General features: G+C 43.7%; 1 pseudogene; it reads left to right on the top strand.

The window, feature by feature from the left end:
• Positions 1-364: 364 nt before the first annotated feature.
• LOC112262769 lies at positions 365-7835 on the top strand (annotated as a pseudogene).
• Positions 7836-8163: the final 328 nt, after the last annotated feature.

Raw genomic sequence — 8163 nt, 5'->3', positions numbered from 1 at the left:
ATGTTTGTGCTTTTCTTTTAAACATCCTGAAAAGCCGACACTGAGTTGTCTGGTCTCTTCAACCAACGCCGCATCAATAATATTGTACGGATTGTAATTCCTAATTAATACATACGAAACGAAATATCATACTGTAATGAAACAGCAGGGAGCAGGTCTCGAACCCTCGACCTTTGAGCCCGAGTTCCGGCACGCTATCCACTGTGCCGCAAAAGCATGCTCGTGCGGCAGAGTCGATTTCTGCGCTTATAAACCCAGGGTCGTTACACTACTCCCTCCTTTCAAAGAGCGCGTCCTCGCACTAGATTGCGACTCTACGTTTTACAGGAACGCGCTCACCGGCCAAGCACACGCACTGTCGTGGATGCAGGTATACCCTTGATCATGACTCTCAGTTCCATTACATTACACATAAGAGTAATTGGAAGAAGACGTAGCTTTTGAGATAGGGGTATCTGTTGCTGACAATTGATTTATGCCATAGAATGAGTTGGTGTTTCTGTACTGTGAGGTACCATGGAGATAAGAGCCTTGACATAGGGTCCAAACTCTGTACAATAAGAACAGTCTTCATAGCAAATGCTCTCTGGCTGGAGGATACTCATTTCTCAAATATCAAGTCTCCCCTGTGACCCATTCCACACATCTGTTTGTCATGTAGACTAAGGGAGTGTGTCTTTGCCATATAAAATATCTTTGTATTCTTTGTGTCTGGGCCCTCAACCCAACAAATCAAATCAAATCCAATTTTATTTGTCACATACACATGGTTAGCAGATGTTAATGCGAGTGTAGTGAAATGCTTGTGCTTCTAGTTCCGACAATGCAGTAATAACCAACAAGTAATCTAACTAACAATTCCAAAACTACTGTCTTATACACAGTGTAAGGGGATAAAGAATATGTACATAAGGATATATGAATGAGTGATGGTACAGAGCAGCATAGGCAAGATACAGTAGCTGATATCGAGTACAGTATATACATATGAGATGAGTATGTAAACAAAGTGGCATAGTTAAAGTGGCTAGTGATACATGTATTACATAAGGATGCAGTCGATGATATAGAGTACAGTATATACGTATGCATATGAGATGAATAATGTAGGGTGTGTAAACATTATATAAGGTAGCATTGTTTAAAGTGGCTAGTGGTATATTTACATCATTTCCCATCAATTCCCATTATTAAAATGGCTGGAGTTGAGTCAGTGTCAGTGTCAGTGTGTTGGCAGCAGCCACTCAATGTTAGTGGTGGCTGTTTAACAGTCTGATGGCCTTGAGATAGAAGCTGTTTTTCAGTCTCTCGGTCCCAGCTTTGATGCATCTGTACTGACCTCGCCTTCTGGATGATAGCGGGGTGAACAGGCAGTGGCTCGGGTGGTTGATGTCCTTGATCTTTATGGCCTTCCTGTAACATCGGGTGGTGTAGGTGTCCTGGAGGGCAGGTAGTTTGCCCCCGGTGATGCGTTGTGCAGACCTCACTACCCTCTGGAGAGCCTTACGGTTGAGGGCGGAGCAGTTGCCGTACCAGGCGGTGATACAGCCCGCCAGGATGCTCTCGATTGTGCATCTGTAGAAGTTTGTGAGTGCTTTTGGTGACAAGCCGAATTTCTTCAGCCTCCTGAGGTTGAAGAGGCGCTGCTGCGCCTTCTTCACGATGCTGTCTGTGTGAGTGGACCAATTCAGTTTATCTGTGATGTGTATGCCGAGGAACTTAAAACTTGCTACCCTCTCCACTACTGTTCCATCGATGTGGATAGGGGGGTGTTCCCTCTGCTGTTTCCTGAAGTCCACAATCATCTCCTTAGTTTTGTTGACGTTAAGTGTGAGGTTGTTTTCCTGACACCACACTCCGAGGGCCCTCACCTCCTCCCTGTAGGCCGTCTCGTCATTGTTGGTAATCAAGCCTACCACTGTTGTGTCGTCCGCAAACTTGATGATTGAGTTGGAGGCGTGCGTGGCCATGCAGTCGTGGGTGAACAGGGAGTACAGGAGAGGGCTCAGAACGCACCCTTGTGGGGCCCCAGTGTTGAGGATCAGCGGGAGGAGATGTTGTTGCTTACCCTCACCACCTGGGGGCGGCCCGTCAGGAAGTCCAGTACCCAGTTGCACAGGGCGGGGTCGAGACCCAGGGTCTCGAGCTTGATGACGAGCTTGGAGGGTACTATGGTGTTGAATGCCGAGCTGTAGTCGATGAACAGCATTCTCACATAGGTATTCCTCTTGTCCAGATGGGTTAGGGCAGTGTGCAGTGTGGTTGAGATTGCATCGTCTGTGGACCTATTTGGGCGGTAAGCAAATTGGAGTGGGTCTAGGGTGTCAGGTAGGGTGGAGGTGATATGGTCCTTGACTAGTCTCTCAAAGCACTTCATGATGACGGATGTGAGTGCTAGTAGGGCGGTAGTCGTTTAGCTCAGTTACCTTAGCTTTCTTGGGAACAGGAACAATGGTGGCCCTCTTGAAGCATGTGGGAACAGCAGACTGGTATAGGGATTGATTGAATATGTCCGTAAACACACCGGCCAGCTGGTCTGCGCATGCTCTGAGGGCGCGGCTGGGGATGCCGTCTGGGCCTGCAGCCTTGCGAGGGTTAACACGTTTAAATGTCTTACTCACCTCGGCTGCAGTGAAGGAGAGACCGCATGTTTTCATTGCAGGCCGTGTCAGTGGCACTGTATTGTCCTCAAAGAGGGCAAAAAAGTTATTTAGTCTGCCTGGGAGCAAGACATCCTGGTCCGTGACTGGGCTGGATTTCTTCCTGTAGTCCGTGATTGACTGTAGACCCTGCCACATGCCTCTTGTGTCTGAGCCGTTGAATTGAGATTCTACTTTGTCTCTGCACTGACGCTTAGCTTGTTTAATAGCCTTGCGGAGGGAATAGCTGCACTGTTTGTATTCAGTCATGTCACCAGACACCTTGCCCTGATTAAAAGCAGTGGTTCGAGCTTTCAGTTTCACACGAATGCTGCAATCAATCCACGGTTTCTGGTTAGGGAATGTTTTAATCGTTGCTATGGGAACGACATCTTCAACGCACGTTCTAATGAACTCGCACACCGAATCAGCGTATTCGTCAATGTTGTTGTCTGACGCATTACGAAACATCTCCCAGTCCACGTGATGGAAGCAGTCTTGGAGTGTGGAGTCAGCTTGGTCAGACCAGCGTTGAACAGACCTCAGCGTGGGAGCTTCTTGTTTTAGTTTCTGTCTGTAGGCAGGGATCAACAAAATGGAGTCGTGGTCAGCTTTTCCGAAAGGGGGGCGGGGCAGGGCCTTATATGCGTCGCGGAAGTTAGAGTAGCAATGATCCAAGGTCTTTCCACCCCTGGTTGAGCAATCGATATGCTGATAAAATTTAGGGAGTCTTGTTTTCAGATTAGCCTTGTTAAAATCCCCAGCTACAATGAATGCAGCCTCCGGATAAATCGTTTCCAGTTTGCAGAGAGTTAAATAAAGTTCGTTCAGAGCCATCGATGAGTCTGCTTGGGGGGGGATATATACGGCTGTGATTATAATCGAAGAGAATTCTCTTGGTAGATAATGCGGTCTACATTTGATTGTGAGGAATTCTAAATCAGGTGAACAGAAGGATTTGAGTTCCTGTATGTTTCTTTCATCACACCATGTCACGTTAGTCATAAGGCATACGCCCCCGCCCCTCTTCTTACCAGAATGTTGTTTGTTTCTGTCGGCGCGATGCGTGGAGAAACCCGTTGGCTGCACCGCCTCGGATAGCGTCACTCCAGTGAGCCATGTTTCCGTGAAGCATAGAACGTTACAGTCTCTGATGTCCCTCTGGAATGCTACCCTTGCTCGGATTTCATCAACCTTGTTGTCAAGAGACTGGACATTGGCAAGAAGAATGCTAGGGAGTGGTGCACGGTGTGCCCGTCTCCGGAGTCTGACCAGAAGACCGCCTCGTTTCCCTCTTTTTCGGAGTCGTTTTTTTGGGTCGCTGCATGGAATCCACTCCGTTGTCCTGTTTGTAAGGCAGAACACAGGATCCGCGTCGCGAAAAACATATTCTTGATCGTACTGATGGTGAGTTGACGCTGATCTTATATTCAGTAGTTCTTCTCGACTGTATGTAATGAAACCTAAGATGACCTGGGGTACTAATGTAAGAAATATCACGTAAAAAAACAAAAAACTGCATAGTTTCCTAGGAACGCGAAGCGAGGCGGCCATCTCTGTCGGCGCCGGAGGTTCACAGTCAATAGTGTTGTGTCAACCAGGCATCGTTATTGCAGAGCACTCACATCATTAATTTGTGTGTGTGGCGTGAACTGCTTTCCTTATTAATAAGGTTTGCATAAAGTAATATCCTGATTGGTGATTGACCCTGTCTCTACTCATTATTGATTAGAATTTCCACGTTTTGTTGGAACAAAAATCTAAAATTTGGACTCATCAGACCAAAGGACAGATTTCCACCGGTCTAATGTCCATTGCTCGTGTTTCTTGTCCCAAGCAAGTCTCTTCTTATTATTGGTGTTCTTCGGGAGTTGTTTCTTTGCAACAATTTTACCATGAATGCCTGATTCACACAGTCTGCTCTGAAAAGTTGATGTTGAGATGTCTGTTACTTGAAATCTGTGAAGCATTTATTTGGGCGGCACTTAATTGTTGATTTCTGGGGCTGGAAACTCTAATGAACTTATCCTTTGCAGCAGAGGTAACTCTGGGTCTTCCTTTCCTGTGGCGGTCCTCATGAGAACCAGTTTCATCATTGCGCTTGATGGTTTTTGCGACCGCACTTGAAGAAATGTTCAAATTTCAAAAACAATTCGGGATTGACTGACCTTCATGTCTCAAAGTAATAGAGGACTAACATTTCTCTTTGCTTATTCTTTCCATAATATCGACTTGGTCTTTTACCAAATCTTCTGTATACCCCCCTTCCTGGTCACAACAAGCAACACCCACCCATAGCACGCACTCCAGCAGGTATATTGCACTGGTCATCCCCAAAGCCAACACTTCCTTTGGTCGCCTTTCCTTCCAGTTATCTGCTGCCAATGACAGGAACGAATTGCAAAAATCTCTGAAGCTGGACTATGATTTTTCCCTCTCTAACTTTGTTATTACTTACCCTCTTGCTCTTTTGCAACCTAGTATCTCTACTTACATATCATCATCTGCACATATATTACTCCAGTATTAATGCTAAATTGTAATTATTTTTGACTCTATATCCTATTTATTGCCTACCTCCCTACTCTGCTACATTTGCATGCAATATACATAGATCTTTCAATTTTTTTTAATTTTGTGTTATTGACTGTACATTTGTTTGTGTAACTCTGTGTTGTTGATTTTGTCGCACTGCTATGCTTTATCTTGGCCAGGTCGCAGTTGTAAATGAGAACCTGTTCTCAACTTGCCTACCTGGTTAGATGAAGGTGAAATAAAAAATAAAAATAAATAAACAACACAACTGATTGGCTCAAACGCATAAAGAAGGAAAGAAATTCCACAAATTAACTTTTAACAAGGCACACCTGTTAATTGAAATGCATTCCAGGTGACTACCTCATGAAGCTGGTTGAGAGAATACCAAGAGTTTAACACTTTAACACTTTGATTTAACACTTTTTTGGTTACTACGTGATTCCATATGTGTTATTTCATAGTTTTGATGTCTTCACTATTATTCTACAATGACGAAAACAGTAAAAAAAAATAAAGAAAAACCCTGGAATGAGTAGGTGTGTCAAATTTTTTGACTGATACTGTAGATACAGTTGAAGTCGGAAGTTTACATACACTTAGGTTGGAGCCATTAAAACTTGTTTTTCCACCACTCCACAAATGTCTTGTTAACAAACTATAGTTTTGGTAAGTTGGTTAGGACATCTACTTTGTGCATGTGTAACAGTATAACTTTAGTCTGTCCCCTCGCCCATACCTGGGCTCGAACCAGGGACCCTCTGCACACATCAACAACTGACACCCATGAAGCATCATTACCCATAGCTCATTGCTACCACGTTCATCTGTACAAACAATAGTACACAAGTATAAACACCATGGGACCACGCAGCCGTCATACCGCTCAGGAAGGAGACGCGTTCTGTCTCCTAGAGATGAAAGTACTTTGGTGCGAAAAGTGCAAATCAATTCCAGAACAACAGCAAAGGACCTTGTGAAGATGTTGGAGGAAACCGGTACAAAAGTATCTATATCCACATTAAAACGAGTCCTATATAGACATAACCTGAAAGGCAGCTCAGCAAGGAAGAAGCCAATGCTCCAAACCCGCCATAAAATAGCCAGACTACATTTTGCAACTGCACAAACGCAGTGGACAATGACCTCAAGCATTCTTCCAAAGTTGTGTCAAAATGGCTTAAGGACAAAAAAGTCAAGGTATTGGAGTGGCCATCACAAAGCCCTGACTTCAATCCCATAGAAAATGTGTGTGCAGAACTGAAAAAGTGTGTGCGAGCAAGGAGGCCTACAAACCTGACTCAGTTACACCAGCTCTGTCAGGAGGAATGGGCCAAAATTCACCCAACTTATTGTGGGAAGGATGTGGAAGGCTACCCACAACGTATGACCCAAGTTAAACAATTTAAAGGCAATGCTACCAAATATTAATTGAGTGTATGTAAACTTCTGACCCCCTGGGAATGTGATGAAAGAAATAAAAGCTGAAATAAATAATTCTCTCTATTATTATTCTGACATTACACATTCTTAAAATAAAGTGGTGATCCTAACTGACCTAAGACAGGGAATTTTTAGTTGGATTAAATGTCAGGAATTGTGAAAAGTTTAAATGTATTTGGCTAAGGTGTATGTAAACTTCCCGACTTCAACTGTAGATATATTTATACATAAATATATGGCTGCGGATATGTATTACTCTATATTTTGTTTTGTATTATGTTAGCTATAACAGGAAACGTTATACAATGTTGTATGTTATGAAATGCTTTTATATCTACAGTTTATCTACAGTTTTCTAGGAGCACCAGTGCACCTAGAAAAATTAAGGATTTAAACTTGTATCTCTATCTTTCATTGTGCTCCTAAATTTCTTTGTGAGTGCCTACATTTTTTATTGTAGGTGCTCCTTGTTAAAAAATTGTAAAATATATTTTTTTAAAGTAAAAAGTCAACATAGAGCCCTGTTTTGGTTGTCTACTTCTTATTGGTTATGCATGTTTAATTTATTTTGATGTTTTATTCCAATATATTCATTAGTATATTTGGATACATTTGCATTTACAATGCCAATCTGACAATATTGGACTAATAATTGACATGTTTTTGTTAGGGATCCTATGTATTGTCCAAAAGGCCCAACTGTGCCACTCTCCCATCCACGGCATGCATTCGCTACCTATCAGATGTCTCTAACTACACTGCCCTACAATCACACGCTCCCAGGCCCATTTTATACGGATGTACCTCAAACTACCGGTGGCGCCATGGCTGCGTTCCAGTTCGCATTCTTCATGAGTCCTGCGCAAGGTTCAAGGAATTAAGGCCTCTCTAGCTGAAACTTCCCCGTCCCCAGCAGAGAATAGAGTCCTAGTCCCCACTGCCACATCCTCGCAGGCTGCCCCTACTCCAAACATTCCCCAGACTGAGTGGTAGCGCCTAAATCAATTGGGCAAGAGAGTAGCGGACGAACTAAAGCACTACTATCATGGATGTCAGTTGCTTGGGATTGACACGAACATCGCAAGGAGGATGGTGTGGAGGTTACTACACGGCCAACCACTCACGAGGAGAGAGCGCAGAAGGGTAAAGCAACTTAATCCACAGGTACCTTCTATGCACACCTCTGTATTGATACTCATGGAAAGGTTAGAGAATTGAGTGGAGTGATTCTTTGGCTGTCAGCCTGTTGCCTGTTGATGTGCTATTAGCCCTATCACTGCAGTCGTGTAACTGTTGCCAATTTGCAGTCGAAAGCTGCGGAGCAACTACCGGTATGTCACCTATGGGCGATTGCACCGTTATGGCCCGAAATATATATTTTTTGTATTGCAGATTTGTTCTGGCAATTCTCACATAGAAACGTAATTGGGAGGAAGGGTGTTTAACATTCTTTTTACATTTGTATCGTGATGAAAGTGTCCCTTTCAGGCCCTTTTTAGACCTATACATGCCTCTTGTAAGACCCTATGATCCGTGAAACATACAT

This window comes from Oncorhynchus tshawytscha, linkage group LG02 (genome assembly GCF_018296145.1).
Source record: "Oncorhynchus tshawytscha isolate Ot180627B linkage group LG02, Otsh_v2.0, whole genome shotgun sequence".
Lineage (NCBI taxonomy): Eukaryota > Metazoa > Chordata > Actinopteri > Salmoniformes > Salmonidae > Oncorhynchus > Oncorhynchus tshawytscha.
This window is presented reverse-complemented; position numbering and strand designations above follow the sequence as displayed.